Source organism: Rhinopithecus bieti, unplaced genomic scaffold (assembly GCF_001698545.2).
Source record: "Rhinopithecus bieti isolate Rb0 unplaced genomic scaffold, ASM169854v2 scaffold_30732, whole genome shotgun sequence".
Classification (NCBI taxonomy): Eukaryota; Metazoa; Chordata; class Mammalia; order Primates; family Cercopithecidae; genus Rhinopithecus; species Rhinopithecus bieti.
The window spans coordinates 4,024,431-4,041,915 of NW_016814045.1; the positions used below are offsets into that span (position 1 = coordinate 4,024,431).

General features: G+C 43.2%; 2 protein-coding genes across 3 annotated transcripts in view; one reads left to right on the forward strand and one right to left on the reverse strand.

Annotated features, from left to right (window-relative positions):
- Window positions 1-17,485, forward strand: part of DOCK2 (dedicator of cytokinesis 2) — a 443,859-nt gene that overhangs the window by 246,848 nt on the left and 179,526 nt on the right. The window lies entirely within an intron of this gene.
- The window catches only part of INSYN2B (inhibitory synaptic factor family member 2B), a 118,422-nt gene that overhangs the window by 23,829 nt on the left and 77,108 nt on the right, over window positions 1-17,485 (reverse strand). The gene's annotated exons all lie outside the window — the stretch shown is intronic.

Here is a 17,485-nt window from a genome sequence, read left to right on the forward strand (position 1 = left end):
ATTTACTTAGTACTAACTAATGTGACAGATGCTGTTCTAAGCACTTGCCAAGGCATAATTCATTCATTCATCACAAATGACTCTATAAGGGTAGATAATATTTTTGTCCCCATTTACAGTTGAATAAACTGAGGCCCAGAAAGGTTAAGTAACTTGCCTAAACATATCCTACTCCCTTTCCAATATTGCATTATCTCATTTAATCCTTACAAAAAATCCATGAGGTGCCATTATCCCCCTTAGACTTATGGGGAAATTGAAGCTTAGAGAGGGTAAGTACTCAGTAGAGGAGCTAGAATTTGAACCTAGATGTCTGTCATTCCAAAGTCCACATTCTTAATCATGAAGTTATGACTCTGCCCTTTTGGGATCTGCATGATATGTTGACAGTTGCTAAGAACAAGGGTAAAAGACCCTTGCAGATCTGGGGAGATGCAGGGAACTGTCCCCTGGCCTTGCCATGGCAAAGCAAACCAGAGGATTTGCTGCAAATCAGAGGGATTACAATGGCACTGACATGAGGAGAGTTCTAAGCCTGTCCGGGTTGACCGAGGGATTTTAAAAGAAAATAAAAGTAATAAAATAGCCCACAAGTATTTGGCTGGCTCTGAGAAAGTAGTCTGTCTTAGAGCCCAGCTGTATTGGTCTGGTCCCATGCTGCTAATAAAGACAACCCCGAGACTGGGTAATTTATAAAGAAAAAGAGGTTTAATGGACTCCCAGTTCCACATGGCTGGGGAGGCCTTGCAATCATGGTGGAAGGCAAAGGAGGAGCAAAGGCATGTGCAGGGGAACTCCCCTTTATAAAACCATCTTATTTTGTGAGACTTATTCATTGTCATGAGAAAGACCCACCCTCATGATTCAATTACCTCCCACCAGGTCCCTCCTACTACACATGGGAATTATGGTAGCTACAATTAGAGATTTGGGTGGGGACACAGCCAAACCATATTGCCAGCCAGCCTTATCATACAGATAAAAACCTTGGCTCCATAAACGGAGACTATTACTAACATTTTCCTTCACACTATTTGGGGTGTTCATTGTGAGTGCAGCCTAAACTTTGTCTATAAGACTTCTGCTTTCCCCAAGAATTGCTAGATAATGTTCATAGGAACTTTGGCTTTTCCTGATCCTAGATGCCTTGAGAGGGTCCAACTAACCCAGCAGTGCTGGGAGAGTGTGTGGCACATCCTGGAAGATACTTGGATTCATCTAAAATGCTAATGAGTTGTCAACTTGTCATCAACCTTTTCTACTAACTACTGCTAACATTCTGAGTATACCTTAGAACCTGATTCAAACCCTGCCCCTTACTGGCTGAAGGACTTGGTGTGTTTTTCATCTGTAAAGTGGGGATGACATAGCGTAGACACAGACTCATGAGTCTGATGTGAAGTCAGTGAGACAATGTATGCGAAGCTCTCAGCCCAGAGCCTGGCACACATTAGGCAATCGGTGTGTGTTTTCTACCATTGCTGTTATCACTATTGCAATCACCTGCAGCCAGGGCTTCTTGCTGTGAATGCCAGGATGTGTGTGGATGTGCTGTATCTAGGGAGAGGGACGATAACTTTCAGCAAAGCTCATGGAGCTCTGTGAGCCACAGTGGTGGATGAACCACCATCTGTAGCTTTTCCAGAGCAGGTAGAGCCATCGTGGGACAGAATGAGCAGAGTTTCATGAGCAGGTGGTTCCTCATTTGCCTTGACTGTTTGAAGAGCAGGGTTGGCTTCTAAGAGTGGCATTGTCACCTACCTCTCTGAGGAGATGAACCTACTGATCCCAGGTTGCTTTACACAAAAATTCCAAACAACGCAACTTTTAAAATTGGTCCTATGTTTCAATGACTTTGTATAGGACTTTTAGGTCTGGGAGAATTCAGTAGACAATTTCCTCAGTCCATGACTAAATCGTTTCTGCATCTTCTTCCTCAAATAATAATTAAGCCTGTCTGGATGCCTGTGATGATGGGGAGCTCAGTACCCAATTCCCTAGTCCATAATAGTTATTTTCATTAATAATAGCAAGTATGTATTAAAAACTCACTGTTAAATGCTATGTTAGCACCTGGCATTTAATCCTCAAAATGACCTTCTGTATATTATCCCCATTTTGCAGAGTAAGCAGTTGAAATTTGTGAGATGATCACATGCTTGAAAACACACAGTTCATACTCTTCATCTTTGTACTGCAGAGCCTAGATATTTATATGTGTACTTTTGTGGGTTTCCTTGACTAATTATGTTTTGCCTTCTTCTTAACTGCTTATTAGCACTTCATTCTGGGAATGATAACTCACACAGGCTACGATTGTCTGAGGCTGGTTTTCATAAGAGCTAATGTCTAGTGCATTGATTATGTGCCAGGCATTGTGATTGGTATGTTTCATTTACTCTCTTCCTTAATCCTATGACACTCTTAGAGGCAGGTGCGATCAGTTCCCCATTTTATAAATGAGGAAACTGAGGCACAGAAGATGAAGATATTTGTACCAAGTTGTTCACACTGATAAGGGATGGAGCTGTCGTTTGGACCCACAGACTGACCCTGAAGAACAGGCTTCTCACTGTTGGGCCTTCTTGCCTTCTTCAGGACTGGAAAGATTAATATTTTTGTGCAAGGCTAGCAAGCAGGTTTCAAACTCCCTCCACATTTTCATTCTGAAAGTCAGTCATTATTCTGGTGTTAGCCCTGCCTTTTCTCCAGGAAGTTTATGTATCCTTTAGATGTTTTCTTTTAATCTTTAAAAGCAGTTGGTTTTCTGCTTATAAACATATTATTTGTTCATTGTAAAAATTCAAATAATACAAATAACAAAAGGAAGAAAAAAATCACCTGAAATCTTACCACCCAGAAAGAGCCATAATACACCAACAATTTGGTGACATTCATTCTAGCCATCTCCCTGTGCAATGCTTGCACAGAAATTGCATACACAGACAAGCTTATGGACAGAAAGCCTTTTGTTCACTGAACAACCTGGAGAAAGTTACACATTATGGCATACAGATCACACTGTCCTTTTAAGTAGGCTAACATGAATTTGTCTAGTTATACAATTATCTATTTAAATAGTATTTTTGTGGATATTTAGGTTGTTTATAAATTTTTGGTATTATTTAAAAGTCTATAAATAACATTTTTTGTATGTAAATCTTGGAGCACTTGTCTAATTATTTCCTTGGAATAAATGCCTGAAGAAGAATTAGTGGGTCAAAGTAGCTGTGCATTTTACATTTTGTTGATACTACCATGTTACCACTCATCCTTCTATAAAGTTCTACTAATGTGCAACTCTGCCATTACTGCATGAGAAGACCTTTTACCAGAACCTCTTTGTTACTGTGCTTGGTCAATTTATGATAATTGTTTTTGTCATTGCCAATAAAGTAGAAAAGAAATCGTATCTCATTATTCTTGATAGGGAATTTATATAAGAGTGGACTTTTTTTTCACATATTGGTTTTACACAATGTTTGATACAAATAAAGGCCGAAAAGTTGAAAATGAAAATTTGAATAGCCAAGCAAATGTGGAAACTCTCGTGTTTTAGACAGAACCTAGGAAGTTTAGGAAATACAAAATTTTCTCTTGACAAAAATATTTTGTGTCCCAACTCTTCTGCCCTTGATGTCCACCATGACTCTTGTACAGACACATCCTGGGGAATACACCTGGCTAAAAGCACCCTCTGGAGGCCTTTAAGTCTTATGGGCTCCCAGTTGTCCATTAATTCACATTTTCCTAGGCATTGGAGGTTAGGGCTAAATTAATATCCTGGCCAGGATCCAGAATCGTTCCCTAGAGGTGGTCACAGCTGCCCCACGGCTGGAGTTATTGTTGATCTTTGCAACACTTTATTCTGTCCTCCCTTGATTATTGACTTTAGTGAGCATGAACCAACGGTTTATGTTCCATCTATGCCTTTGGCCCACATCAAATGGTCCTCATGGAATCAGTGTCCATTCAGTAGATACAGAAACATTGGACAATATCTCTGTAGGTTGCACACTGTGGGTTTTCGCTGGAATTCCTGCCCAGTCTTCTTTTGTCAGTGTATTTAGGCCATACAGTGAGGGGTTAAGTACATAGGCTTTCGCTTAGTATCTACCTAGATGAGACTCTTCCACTTTCTGACTATTGACCTGGAACAAGTGAATTGATCTTTGTAAAACCACCTAGACTGATTGTGAGAATTAAATGAAATAATCTATATGAAATCGTCAGGATAGTCAGTGTTCACTCTTCAGATAGAACCCAGCTGGTAGCCTTGAGATACTTGTGAATTGGTCTTGGGCCCTCCTCTTTCCCTTGGGATAGTAAACTGTAGGTGCATTCATGGGCAGGAATGTACAAAGATGGCATTCCCTTCTACGAGGAATGTACAAGGATTCCTATCTCCCTGCCGTCTCTGTACTTTGTGTACTTTAGCATTGTGCTTGTCTCTCTATATTGTGATGATCTGCTGACTTCTAGCCTCTTCAACTAGACTATAAGCTCCTTGAGAGACAGGTGGTGATGGTCTACTCCGAGTCCTTATCCTCTGCTTGACACAGAGAGGGTCGGTCTTACATAAATTCTTGTAAAACAAATGAATATAATCCTGTATTATCTAATTTGCCTTAGCTTCTATGACATGGAATAGTTGGATAGTCGCATAGAATGAATGTTTGCATAACTAAGAGTGAAGGAATTAATTCACTTCCAACATTTTTTTTCCTTTCAAAGATTTATTATCAGTAGGTCTCATGTCTGTTCTCTAGTCTACTATGCTTTCTCTCTTTATGACAGATTTAATTTGGTTGGACTTTATTGAGATTCTGCTGTGAGGTGGGCACGGTAATAAATACTGTGGAGATTCCAAGGAGGAATAAGACCTGACCCCTATTGTAGCTCTAAGAAAGGACCTTGTAATGCCAACCTCATATGGAATCTGTTCCTGAGAATTGCTACCCAATGTTGTACGGGTAGGGGAGGACTTAGAGGGAGGCATTTGATTCGTTTCATGCATCCAAATTCTGCCTTACATATGAGGGTGCTTTACATGTTAACTGGGTTTCAGACTGTCCTTCATGCCAGGAGTCAGCAAGTTTTTTCTTTAAAGGGCCAGATAGTAAATATTTCCATCTTTGCTGACCACACAGTTTCTGTTGCAACCATTCAGCTCTGCCATTGTGGCAAGAAATAAGTCATAGACAATATGTAAACAAATGGCTCTGGTTGTGTTCCAATAAAACTTCATTTATAAAATATGCAACTGAATGGATTTGACCTGGGAGCCATAGTTTGACAACCCCCGCTTTAGGCACTGGGAAGTCATTGGTGGTTTTTGGGCAGGAGGCTCTTGATTAGGTTGTTTTTCAGAGGAGGCTTTGTTTGCTGACACATTGCCATCTCCCTTCTCTGAACTTAGTAATAATAACCTTTGCTATTTATACCACACTTTACAACTTACAAAGCATTTTCAAATCCCATGTAATCCCCTCTAGGGAGGCTGGGAAGCATTATCCCTGTTTAAAGAAGAGGAATTCAATCCAGAAGGATTCAATGACTTGTCCTAAGTCACAGAGGTAGACTGGAACCCTGTCTTCCTGCTACTAGCCTCAGGGCTCTGGTGGAGATCCCGACTTTCCCTCCATTTAGCTGGCCAGACATCTAACTACTTTATGTGTTAGTCCTGTTTCCTCAGCTGCAGGGTGCATTTCTAAGGTGTAGGGATATGTCTTCCACTCTTTTCCTATCCTCCAAAGTCCTAAGCACAGTGTTGAGTCTTTAAGGAGCCATTTACTATTGATCATTCACCTCTGGGCCTTGTGGTTCAAAGTTTGCTTTCCTTCCATTTGTATTCAGTTGATTGCTCGGTCAAATCTGTTGGTAAGGGTTACTCCACACTCATCTGAAATCAAAGGGTTAATGCTTGTGGTCCAAGTCTTCATTTATCTTTCCAATTTGAAATTTGGAAAGATAATTTTCCAAATTATATATTCCAAAAATATACCCCTTTCCGGCAGCTTTCTCAATAAGGAAAAGGGTATATTTTGGGGGTCTGCCTAAATCTACATTTTGTGGTAAGTGGTCAAAGAAACAAAGGGAATTGACTTTCTTTTTAGCACCTGGGATTACTAAGCATGGGTGAACTTGAGGAAAGAATTAGGCACCAAAAGGTGAGGTTAAAATCCAGACTTATATATTTGGGACCCTGAAAGATGTTGGATACGTACTGATCATGAAATCTTGTTCTCACTTTCCTATATACCATGTTTGACCTTTTTGCACAAATTCTGGTATTCATACCCAGGTCTCCGTCATCTCTCACCTGTATCACTGCGAATGTCCCCCTCTCTTGTCCTCTTTGCCATCTGTCCTCCACACGGCAGCCAGAATAATCTTGGTAATATTTAATGAGATCACATCAGGCCCCTCTTTGAAACCCTGCAAAGGTGTCCCACTACATTTAAATTAAAATCCAAACAAGTTCCATAACTTTCTGGGCCACAACATTGAAGAAAGGCCACAACCCTATGTCATCTGGCCCCTGCCTACCTTCCTGGTCCCATCTCATCTCATGCCACTTTCCCCCTTTTCTGTGACCTGGTCCATGACCCTGAACATGCTAGATTCATTCTCATCATCTGGCTTTGAAATCTGCTATTCCTTTTGTTAGGGCTCCTCTTTCCCCAGATCCTTCCAAGGCTGTCATCTCCAGGAGACACTCCCTGACGCCCTCTCCCCTTCCATGTCCCTCTATGCAGCAAAAACCTGTCCTATTAGCTTATTTATTATCTGTCTCTGCCCCCATTTATTGAAGAACTTTAGTATTTGTTGAATGAATGAATAAAGAGTAAATTCTTATAGTTAGAGGCTTCAAGGAATCAAGGAATCATACAACCTTAGAAATAGAACAGAGAAGTTTAAAACTTTAGACCTTGGGGAGAATCTTATTTAATGATTTTCAAAATTCCTTTAGCAGTAAACTCAGCTTTCCAAATCCAAACTTAAGCACAATTCCAATATCTAAAACAGAATAAAAGTGGGGTTGTTCTAGAAAATGTAGGGGATTCAATCCTGGGACTCAAAGCAAACCTAAAAACCAAAGACAGCTCCCCTCATTATAGAGATGGGGAAACTGAGACTCTGAGCAGCTGTCTTCTGCCTGCAAATGCTTCAAGAAGAACAAAGTCGGTGGTGTGTATCCCGTACCCCAGCACAGCTTCTAGCATGGAGCAGGAGCTGGGGGAACATTTGTGGAACTGCACAAGTGACACACTGAGTTGAAGGCAGAAGTGGAACTGATGTCAATCCAGGGTCTCCTGTTCTCCAATATACCAGGGAGAAAGGTTGAGGGCCATGGCCCATATCTGGTTCCAGCTCAGGTACCTCATTTGGAACCAGACCTAGTGGAGAAGACAGGCTTTCTGATCCCAGAGTCCTCTCCAATGGATGGGCAAGCCACTAATGCTATTTTTTTTCTACCACTCCAGCCCTCTAATTGCATTTGTCACCCAGGGAGATACGACTACCATCTACCTCTACCTCCTCTTCATTTTTATCCTTTCTTCTGCCTTCTCTTCCTTTTTAAAAAAAATAATAAAATGTTTCAGGTATACAAGGCAACACAGAGGACAGTAGAGTGAACATAACAAGCATGACCAGCCTAAGACATGAAAGGTTACAAATCTAGCTGGATTATCCTGCGGATTTCCTCTCTCCTTTCTCCTTTTATTGTATTTCCCTCTGTCTTCCCTCCTTCTTTTCCCCTTCTTCCCTTCTGTTCTCCGGCATGGCTCGCCATTTCATTTCTCCCCTCTCCTCCCTGCTCTTTGTCTCACCACCTTACTTGCTCCCCTCTTTTCCACACCCTGCCCTTCCTCTTCCTTCTCCATTTCTTTTGTTCCTCTCTGGCTCCTTCTCTTGCCTTCTCCTTCTCTCTTGCATCTTTATAAATGTTTTAGGGTCAGTGATTCTTTCCTTTGGCTCATTCAGGGTGAGGAATCAGCATCTCCTGAATTTCCTCTCCTGCAAGCCTCAGGGCACCTGCCCTGTAGGGATAATTCTGTGGTGCATGCACCCCTCTAGTCAGAGGCATTGGCTGCTGCTGCCCGCTGAATCTGAAAGGTCACCTCCAGCTTGCTTTCTCCAGGGGAAAACCTTTACTACCACCAGATGCAACTGCTGGCCAATTCATCCAGCATCTCATAGATGAAAGAGCATTGGCTTAATATTATCTCTATATTTCTCAGCATTTTGATTTCTTTCCAGAGATTTTTCTGATATTTCTCAATGCATTTCTTTTTCACTATATCACTGGGGACATTTTCTTACCTTTTTTTTTTTAGGTTATACCACTTTTGACTTTAAATAATTTGACTTATTTTCCTGGGGTCAAACACTGGGGAGCTGCCTGATCAGATAGAAGAATCTAGAATCTTTTGGATTTATTGTCAGAGGAATAACTCTGTGGGTCAGATGGAAGTGGGAGAGCAGAGGTGAGTGGTCATGTCTCACCCCTCTTCTCCATCAGCTCCATCCAGAAAAAAAACAACAGGAAGCCAGACAGCCAATGATTTGCATTACTGTAAACAGATTGACTCATAGGGTACAGAGCTGGCACAGGCCACTTGTAAGTTCTTTTTCAATGTTGAGGTGTCAACATTTTCCACATGGGAGAGGGATCCAGTTGGAGTGGAAGAAGGCAGGAAAGTCCTTTTCCATCTCAGCATCACTTTCTGTGATTTTGTGGTACTTGGAAACTCTGTTTATACTTGACAGTCTCTTCCTATAGATTGTCTAAAGCAATTATGAATAAAATTGGAAAAGTCTGTCCATTCTGAAGGGACCTATGCTCCAGTATAGACCAGTCACACACATTTGGCTGATTAAAATACTAGTCGTTGTACTAAAAACAAGACAGACTCCAGTGACCCCTTGCTTGTCAATAGCACTGCCAAAGTTTTCAAAGCATTTTTAGATTTACTAGCTCATTTCCACCTCACAACAAGTTTTGCCAAGACTAGGCATTATCACTCCCATTTTGCAGATGAGGGAACTGGTAGAAAGGGGTGAGATTTGCCCAAGACGAATGTGGTCTGGCCAGACCAAAAGGACAGCAGAAATTTCATTAGATCAGGGAGCTTCTAATGGAGGCTGGAGGAAGCTGGGTGCCTCTAAGAGGTGCCTTGGGTGGGGGCTGGCAGGACTGGCCCACAGCATGGCTTGGAAGCACCCCCTTCTCCTGCCATAGATACACACTGCACACCCACCAAGGACAACTGTCGGGCCCTGGACCCTGCAGTGTACCATCCACCCTGGTACAGCAAAGCATTGGCAGGCAACTGCAATGAAGGTTTTCCCACTTCTGGATCCCTGCCTACACTGCAGAATTTTCACAAGGGGAAGAGAAGGGGGGAAGTTTATGGTCTGATCTAATCACAGATGAACAGAGAGCTTGGTGGCAGCAAGCAGCTTGCAAAAGCACATGACTCCAGTGCCATTAAAGAGCCCACTCTTCATTTCTGAGATGAGTAAATGGTGTGTCCAGCAGCATGTGCAGCACACAGTAGGTGCTCACCTCAGTAAATGGTAGCTTCCATTGTTCTTATCTTTACCATGATTACCATTATGCATTGGGCCCCAAGTTACACAGAAACGGGACAAAATCCGGGGATTTCAGAGTCCATGTGGGGGTTGTGGCAAATCTCAAGTAACATTAAAAGGCAGAAGTAATAAAAATGAAACTCAAGGAGAAAATGCTGCCAAACGTCCCCTGTCTGCTGGTTTTGGTGTTGTGGTTCCCTGTGAGGTCTGCCGTTTCTTAAGGGGACAAGAACATCTCTGTGGCTTTTTGTCATTCATTTCCTCCTCTCGTGCAGGAATCTCAGACCAGTGCTGGAATTAATGTTGCATTCTGGGACTTAGCTCTCTGCCTGTGCAAGCTGTGAAGCCCCATGCACCTCCCATGCAAATCACAGGCCGCGTAGCACACCTTTAATCGCCTCTCACTTATGGGCTCACGGTGTTTGCCTAATGACAAGGGGTTTCCTGTTTCTCATGGATGCTGGTCAAATCCAAAAGTATAAAAGCTCATGTTTAAATGTCCCCCTTCCTTCTTTCTCCTTTCCTTACTTCCTTTCTCTCCCTCCTCCTTCCCTCTCTTGTTTCTTGCAAAGGGAAGGGCATATGGGTAGAGAGAACCACCCAGCCTCAACCCCCCTTCTCACTCTCCAGGATAGGAGACAAGGAAGGGTACCGAGCTGGGTGGAGACCTTTCCTGGAGATCCAGGGACAGGGGGTGGCCTCACTCCTAGCCACCTATACTCACCTGAGTCTTCTCCCCTGCCCCTAGAGTAAAGCAACCAGCATTCATGCATCCTCTCCTTTTGGGGGTAGGATCACACTCCCCAAAGCTCCTGCAATGCCCCATACTTTCACCCTGACTCCAGCCACTGGGGATTCCACCTTCCCTCCATGTTACCTATTGTAACCACAGCCCCCAAGAGCAGGGTGGCATTCTGTCTCCTGGAGTGAAATACTTGGCAAAGCCTTTCTCTTACAAAGAGTTATTCATGCACTCACACCTAAACTTGCTGAATGACCTAGGACAAGTCATCTCATATCTGGGATCTCAGTTTCCTCATTTGAAAATGAAAGGAGCATTTGGCTCACATAACGCAGTGCCTGGCACAGAATAGGTATAGTAAGAATCAGCCAGCAGACCTCTTGGCTTCCAACCTTCCTTCCTTCTTCCCTATTTTCTGGCCAGAAGATGTCCCCTGATTACCACTACCCTTGTCTTGCCTGAACAGGGACCTTTATGTGAATGATATGATCTCAAGCCTGGCCTTGGCCACCCTCCATGATCCTTTCTGGGCCAAGGACTAGGACAGCCTCTCTGTTTCCCAGCCCAATGTCTGAGCCTGATTGACTGCACTGGGGCACAGGGATTGGAAGGAGCACCCAGAGCATGCAGGCAGATGGTGAGAAAGTCAGAAACCATTGCTGCTGGGTGCGGGGAGGGAGTCAGCAGTGAGCAACTTCTTAAAGCTCACATCAACATTCCGCATTCTGGATGAGATCCAGAATCTTATGGGTTCAGAGTTTATCTGAAGTACTAGGACCCCTTAAATCCCACGTGGAGTGGCTGGGGGTAGTCTGATAATTTAAGTAGTGTGGTATGGTGGACAAGAGCTTGCATTCTGAAAACAGATGGCTTAGGTTTCAGTGCTGGCTCTGCCATTTTCTGCATCTCTGTTGGAGGGTAAATTACTTAACCTCTCTGGGCTTTGATTTTCTCATCTGTAATATGTGGCTAATAATATTACTTAAGAAGCTGTAGCTAATAATATTACGTAAGAAGCTGGCTGTAAGATTTAAACAAGGTGACACACTCATAAAGCTTTCAGAAAAGTGCCTGTCAGACCGGAACTACTTAATAAACGTTGGTTCCTATTATGATTACTAGCATTATTACTGTAGGCAGTATCATCATTATTATTATCAAAGTGTGAGAACCAGCAAAGATTTCTATCACCCACTAGTTGCCCCTCAAACTCTCATCTGTGAAGCAGGAGTATTTGTGATATAGCCCCTACCTGCTGCTTACAGTGGGCGTGGGAGCTGATTGATAACGTACAAGAGGATACACGTTTATAATAAAATGCAGATGCCACACAACTAAAAGCGTTAGTAGATGACAGAAGACGAGAGGTAAAAGATGAAGTTAATAAAGAGAAAAACTGAGCATCAACTTTGATGTGAGCTTTCTACTAAACCAAGGCAGAAAGGGAATCATAGTAAAACATATTTTTGTCATTACTTAGTGCTTAGTGCTGAGACATTTCATCATGAGTAACAACCTTTTTTGTAGCCTTGAACTCTAAGAGAAACTTATCCTAAGAATATTTATTATGAGTTTATTTACACATCTAAAATTTTAGACTTTCTCTATGAGAAAGAGAATCCTTATGAGATTTGGAAAGTATCACAATAAAAATGGTTGAAGAAATGTGAGGTCTTTTTTTTTTTTTTGGAGACAGAGTCTTGTTCTGTCACCAGGCTGGAGTGCAGTGGTGCGATCTTGGCTCACTGCAACTTCTGCCTCCTGGGTTCAAGCGATTCTCATGCCTCAGCCTCCCAAGTAGCTGGGATTACAGGCACCCGCCACCACACCCAGCTAATTATTTTTGTTTTTTTTTCAGTAGAGGCAGGATTTCACCATGTTGACCAGGATGGTCTCGATCTCCTAACCTCATGATCCGCCTGCCTCTTCCTCCCAAAGTGCTGGGATTACAAGCGTGAGCCACTGCACTTGGCAAGGAATGTGAGCTCTTTAAGCAAGAGAAGAGCAAACAGGAAGATACGATGGTCCCTTTAAAGATTTCACTACTGTATCAAGTGGGAAGTCGGGTCGTCCTGTGACATTTCCAGAGACAGAACCATAGCCCCATGGTTGAGAGCCTTGAGGATGCAAACTGAGTTTCAGCTAAAGGCGGAAGTTTCCTCATACTCCAATAATGCAACTCTGCCTTGTGACAGGGTGAGCTCCCTGTCCATGCAAACATTTGTCTAGAAGGCCATCATCAGGGCCACATGGAGAAGCTCTCACTGCATTTTTAGAGAGCAAAGAGATGACTCCTTCATCCCAGGATACTTTAATTTTCTCCAGGTCTATGTAATAGAGGAGTGGACTCTCAAAAGAAGAGCTGAGCTTTCCTCCCTTGAACGTGGATGAACAACTCTAATAAAACCCGTTTCCTACAAAGCTGCTCCCCTAGAAATAAAGGAGCAGGCTAGGTAGAGCAATCAAATCACTTTTTAAAATGATTCTTTAAGATGAAGAGTGTTAGGAAATAATTTGGCTAAGCAATTGTCAGTGGATTTGGGGAGAGAGTCCCCTGTCAGAAGTGACTGTGTCACCTGCCCCCAACCTTCTTGTGTATTGTTCTTCCTTTGTGTGTCCTAGCTTTCATCCGTACGTTCTGAGATTCTGGGGCTGACTGGGGCTGCATGAACAAGTATGTGTCCCTGGGGCCTGGGGCCACAGCCCTACCCCAGCTCTCCTCTGCCCATCAACTGGCTGCCATGATCTCCTTTCTCATGGGGGCTCTGCTTGGGAAGGGCCGTATATTGCTCAGCACCATGTGATTGGTGCCTGCACAGAGTTGGGCCTGCAGCAGCCAGGTGTACTGTATGGTTAGGAGCATGGGCTCCAGAGCCAGGCTGTCTGGGTTTAAATCCAGCTCTCTCGTTTACTAGCTCTGTGACCTTGGTCAGGATGTTTCAACTCTTTGAGCCTCAGTTTTCTTATCTGTAACATGGGATTGATAGGAGTATCCTCTACACACACACAGACACAACAACAACAACAACAATAACACACCCCAGATTGCAGTATGAGTTCAATGAAAGAATGACAGTAAAGCTCTTTACATAGTGTCTATCTTATCTACTATATCGGGGTCAAAAAACTTTCAATCAAGGGTTAGACAGTAAATATTTGCAGCTTTACAGGCCATGTGGTCTCTGTTTCAAGTACTCAACTCTACCATTGTAGCCTGAAAGCACACATGGGCAGTATGTAAATGACCAACCACAGTGATATTCCAATGAAACTGAATTCACCCAAACAGGTAGCAGGCAAGATTTGGCCCATGGACTGTAGTTTGCTGCCCTTGTGTAAAGCAGCAAGTCAGAGAACCAGATGGAAATGAGCAACCACAGACACTAAAGGGAAGAAGCAAAAGGTGGTAGAATGGTGGATTCAACAGTAGCACTCAGAAGTTAAGAACTCAGTCTGTGAAGCAGAACAGGTCGGGTTTCAAACCTGGCTGGTGAATGGCGTTTGCTCTCTGAGCCTTGGCTTCCTAATACATAAAGTGCAAGATGGCAAGTAAAAGGGACCTTTCTCAAATGACTGATTTGAGGATTAAAAGAGAGATTAGACATGGTGCCAGGCATCTAGTAAGAGCTCAAAAAATGTTAGCAAAGAGGAGGATGATGACAAGGTGGCTGCTGAAGTGAACTAAACTGAATTGAACCACAGCCTCCTTTTGCCTTCAGCATACCCAGACGGTGTGGCTCATTAGGAAGAGCAAGAGTCTTAGATCCTCAGAGTGCCTGACTTCCTGCCTTGAGACTTCTCTCACTCTCTGTAAAGTGCAGCCAATTCACATTCTTTCTCCCTAAGAATCAGTTTCAATGAGACCCTGGAGGGAGAGCCTGCCTACCACCTACCTATAAATAGGATGGCAAGTCAGCACCAGCATCAATGATTGCAGGTCAAAAATGAGACTTGGCCTCTCAGTTTTGCTCCCTCAAATGGACCTGAGGATAGAAGGGCCAAAAGATCAATAATGGAGACTATAAATGTTCGTCATTCTCTTTGCAGAGCTGCTTGGGTACTCAGGTTTGGAGCAGGACTAGGAAGGCCCTGGGCTTTGGATTGCTTTTATTCAATGTTAGTGTCCTGGAAATAGACCTCTCTACATACCATGTTTTGTTGGGAGATGGTATTGCCATCCAAAGTGAGACTTTCAATGTTCCTTTCCATTTCTTGTTGGCATACAAAGACTGCATAACAAATGGATTTCCCCAATGTGTTCATAGTGTTGTGCCTTTTGTTGACTCCATAAGTTTTTATTCTTACTTTCTTTACTCTCAGATTTTCCAGAAAAAAATTAAACAGATGCTTACAGCCCTAATTAGTGCTATCAGGCATCTGCCCTAATCATGTATTAATTGATATTGATTTTCAGTTATGTCATTTCCTTCCACTAAGATCATGAGAGTCTCACAAACTGTCCATTGTATTCACTTCAGGGTCTCCAATACTAGAAACCACAAGCTGTCTTTTCTTTCTTTCCTCCTTCCCTCTCTCCATTTAGCCTTTCTTCCCTTCCTTCTACTAAGCACCCACTATGTGCCAAACATTGTACTGGGCATCAGGAACACCTCCAAGCTCTCAGATCTAAAGGAGGAGATGGGCAGGTAATAGGCAGCACGGTAAGAAGCAAGCTTTAAGCAAGGTCAGGTATTGTAGAAATCCACCATCCCAGGCCCTAACCTGTTGGGACTTTAGACAACCCTAACCTGCTGTCCCCTGGTGGAGGGGACATCTGAGCCAGGCTTTCTATGATGACTAGGAGTTCAAGTCATTGAAAGAAGGAAGAAGCAGGTTCAAAGGTGTGCCTTGAGTCTAGACAGTGAAATGGGAGTCGTTCCTTCCACATAAACTTAATTATTGTGACTGGGCAGGATAGTGGCAAATGTCAGGAGAAGACTGGCTGGCAGGAGGCATGGCGTGAAGGACTTTGTAGGCCAAACAGATCTTCTGGAGTGATTTCAACATCTTAAAGCTTAGGCAAGCTGTACATTTACAAAACAAACCTAAATGTCTAGTCTCTCTCCTTTGGGCTGTAATTATATCAAAAGTATTGTCTCCTTCATGCACTACTACTAATTAGAAGCTTTGATTAGCAGTATTACATGCTTTGGATGAACAAAATGATAAAATAAGCTAATTATGACTTAATGTGTAGAGTTGTTACCCACTGTCTTTCAATACACCAAGTCAGTGCAGAGAGGGAGAGCAGCAAAGAGGCTCTTGGTGTTGAAAAAAACTGAAAAATATTTCCTCCTATTACCAAGATACAGATACAGCCTGCCTGGAACTGACTTTAAGTAAAGTGATGAAACCCAGGAAATCATTGATTAGGAGTTCGCCGTATATCTAGCACTGTCTTCACCTTGAGATACAACTGGTGTACCAAACAGCCAAGGTCCTGTCTATTTTGGAACTTAGTTATGGGTAGGAGAGGTTGATATTAAATGAACAAACATCCAAGTAAATATGGATTTATAAAATATGCTAAATGATGTGACCAGAAAATGGAGGCCGGTGGGAGAATAATGAGTCCTAATTTACATTGTGGGTAAGGGAAGTGCCTTCTGAGGAAGGGATGTTTGCATTTAGGGGGTATGGTGGGCGTGATCGAGGTGATGGGATGGGCATGAGAAGAGGGTGTTCCAGGCAAAAGAACACTGTGCACACTGGCTCTGGTGCAAGAATGTTATTTGGCCTTTGTAACAGCTAAAGAAAGGCTAGCTTGGATGGAATCCAGAGAGCAGGCCGTAGTTGGTCTTGAAGCGTTAGGCAGGAGTGATGATATTGGTCCTGAAGGCTACATTAAGTCTTTTGGTTGATTTTTGAAAACAGACTGACTTCAAGAGGTTTAAGAACGGTGTGTGTGTGTGTGTGTGTGTGTGTGTGAGAGAGATATTAACATGTTTGCATTTTTAAATGATTTTTCTGGTTCTGAGAAAATGGACTGGATGGGGCAAAAGTGGAAGCAGGATGAACCAGTGGGGAGGCTGTGACAGTAGTCCAGGTGACACATGATGATGGCAAGGTGGTAATAGTAAAGATGATGAGAACTGGATCAACTCAAAAACACTGGATATTAGATTAGTTAGAATTGTAGTGTGAGGCGGAAAGATGTAGAGGAAGGAAATTAATTTGGTTTGAGTCGATTTGACTTAGAAGGCAACATTTTGAGACACCTAGAATGATGGCTTCTAATAGGCTTTCCCAGAGCCATATGGAGGGGTTTTCTGGACCCTCAGCCATGTCCTATGATGTGACCACCATGTTTGCTTCCATCTGTTGGAGAAGAAGGCACCCCTTCCTCTGCATGGTGGCCACCTTGCAAGAGCACATGGCTCTGGGGACCACAATGCCCTCTCCTACCCTCAAGTTTGGAGCATGAGTGGTGTACACCACACCATATCAGGCACTGGCCTTCAGAAGTAAGAGACCACCCAGAGGTCCAATCAGTCAAACGGTTTGTTTCTCCATCTCTGTATGCCAAGGAAACCACAGAGACCAAAAACACAAATGAGGCTGCATCTTGATCTGTAGGGTTAATGCCATCTATCAGAAATGCCACAAAAACACCAAAAACATCAAGGAAAGTCCAGGAGGGGAATAACCAGGTAGTCTAGTCGTCTTTAACTCTCCTACAAAAGAGCTGATGAACTGCCGAGAAAAGCTGTCACAGGAGCAAAGAGGCACAATCATAACCAGCATCAGTTGGTGGTTACTGTGGACAAGGCCATCTTTTTAAGGCTGTGAGTGCTATTTCACATGATCCTCACGTTCCCAGTGAGCCCCATTTTAGGAAGCTGAGGCACAAAGAAGTTTAGTGACTTTGCCCAGCCAACACAGGAGTCAATGGTCTAGCAGGCCCTTGGGCTCCAGGGGTCATGCTCTTAGGCACTATGTGATTCTGTAGCAAGAGGCCACAGGCTATTAAGGTCAAGTAGAGTGGTTTCTGGAAGGGTCAGCCTTGACCTGGGTTGAGAAAAGTGGGAAATACTGAGTGTCAGCTGCTCTGTAGACTGCACCCCGCTGAGGCTCCCTGGGGCCATTCGGGAAGCTGGGTTCCTGGCGTGATGCTGAGTGTTCCACAGAGAGGTAAGCCCCATT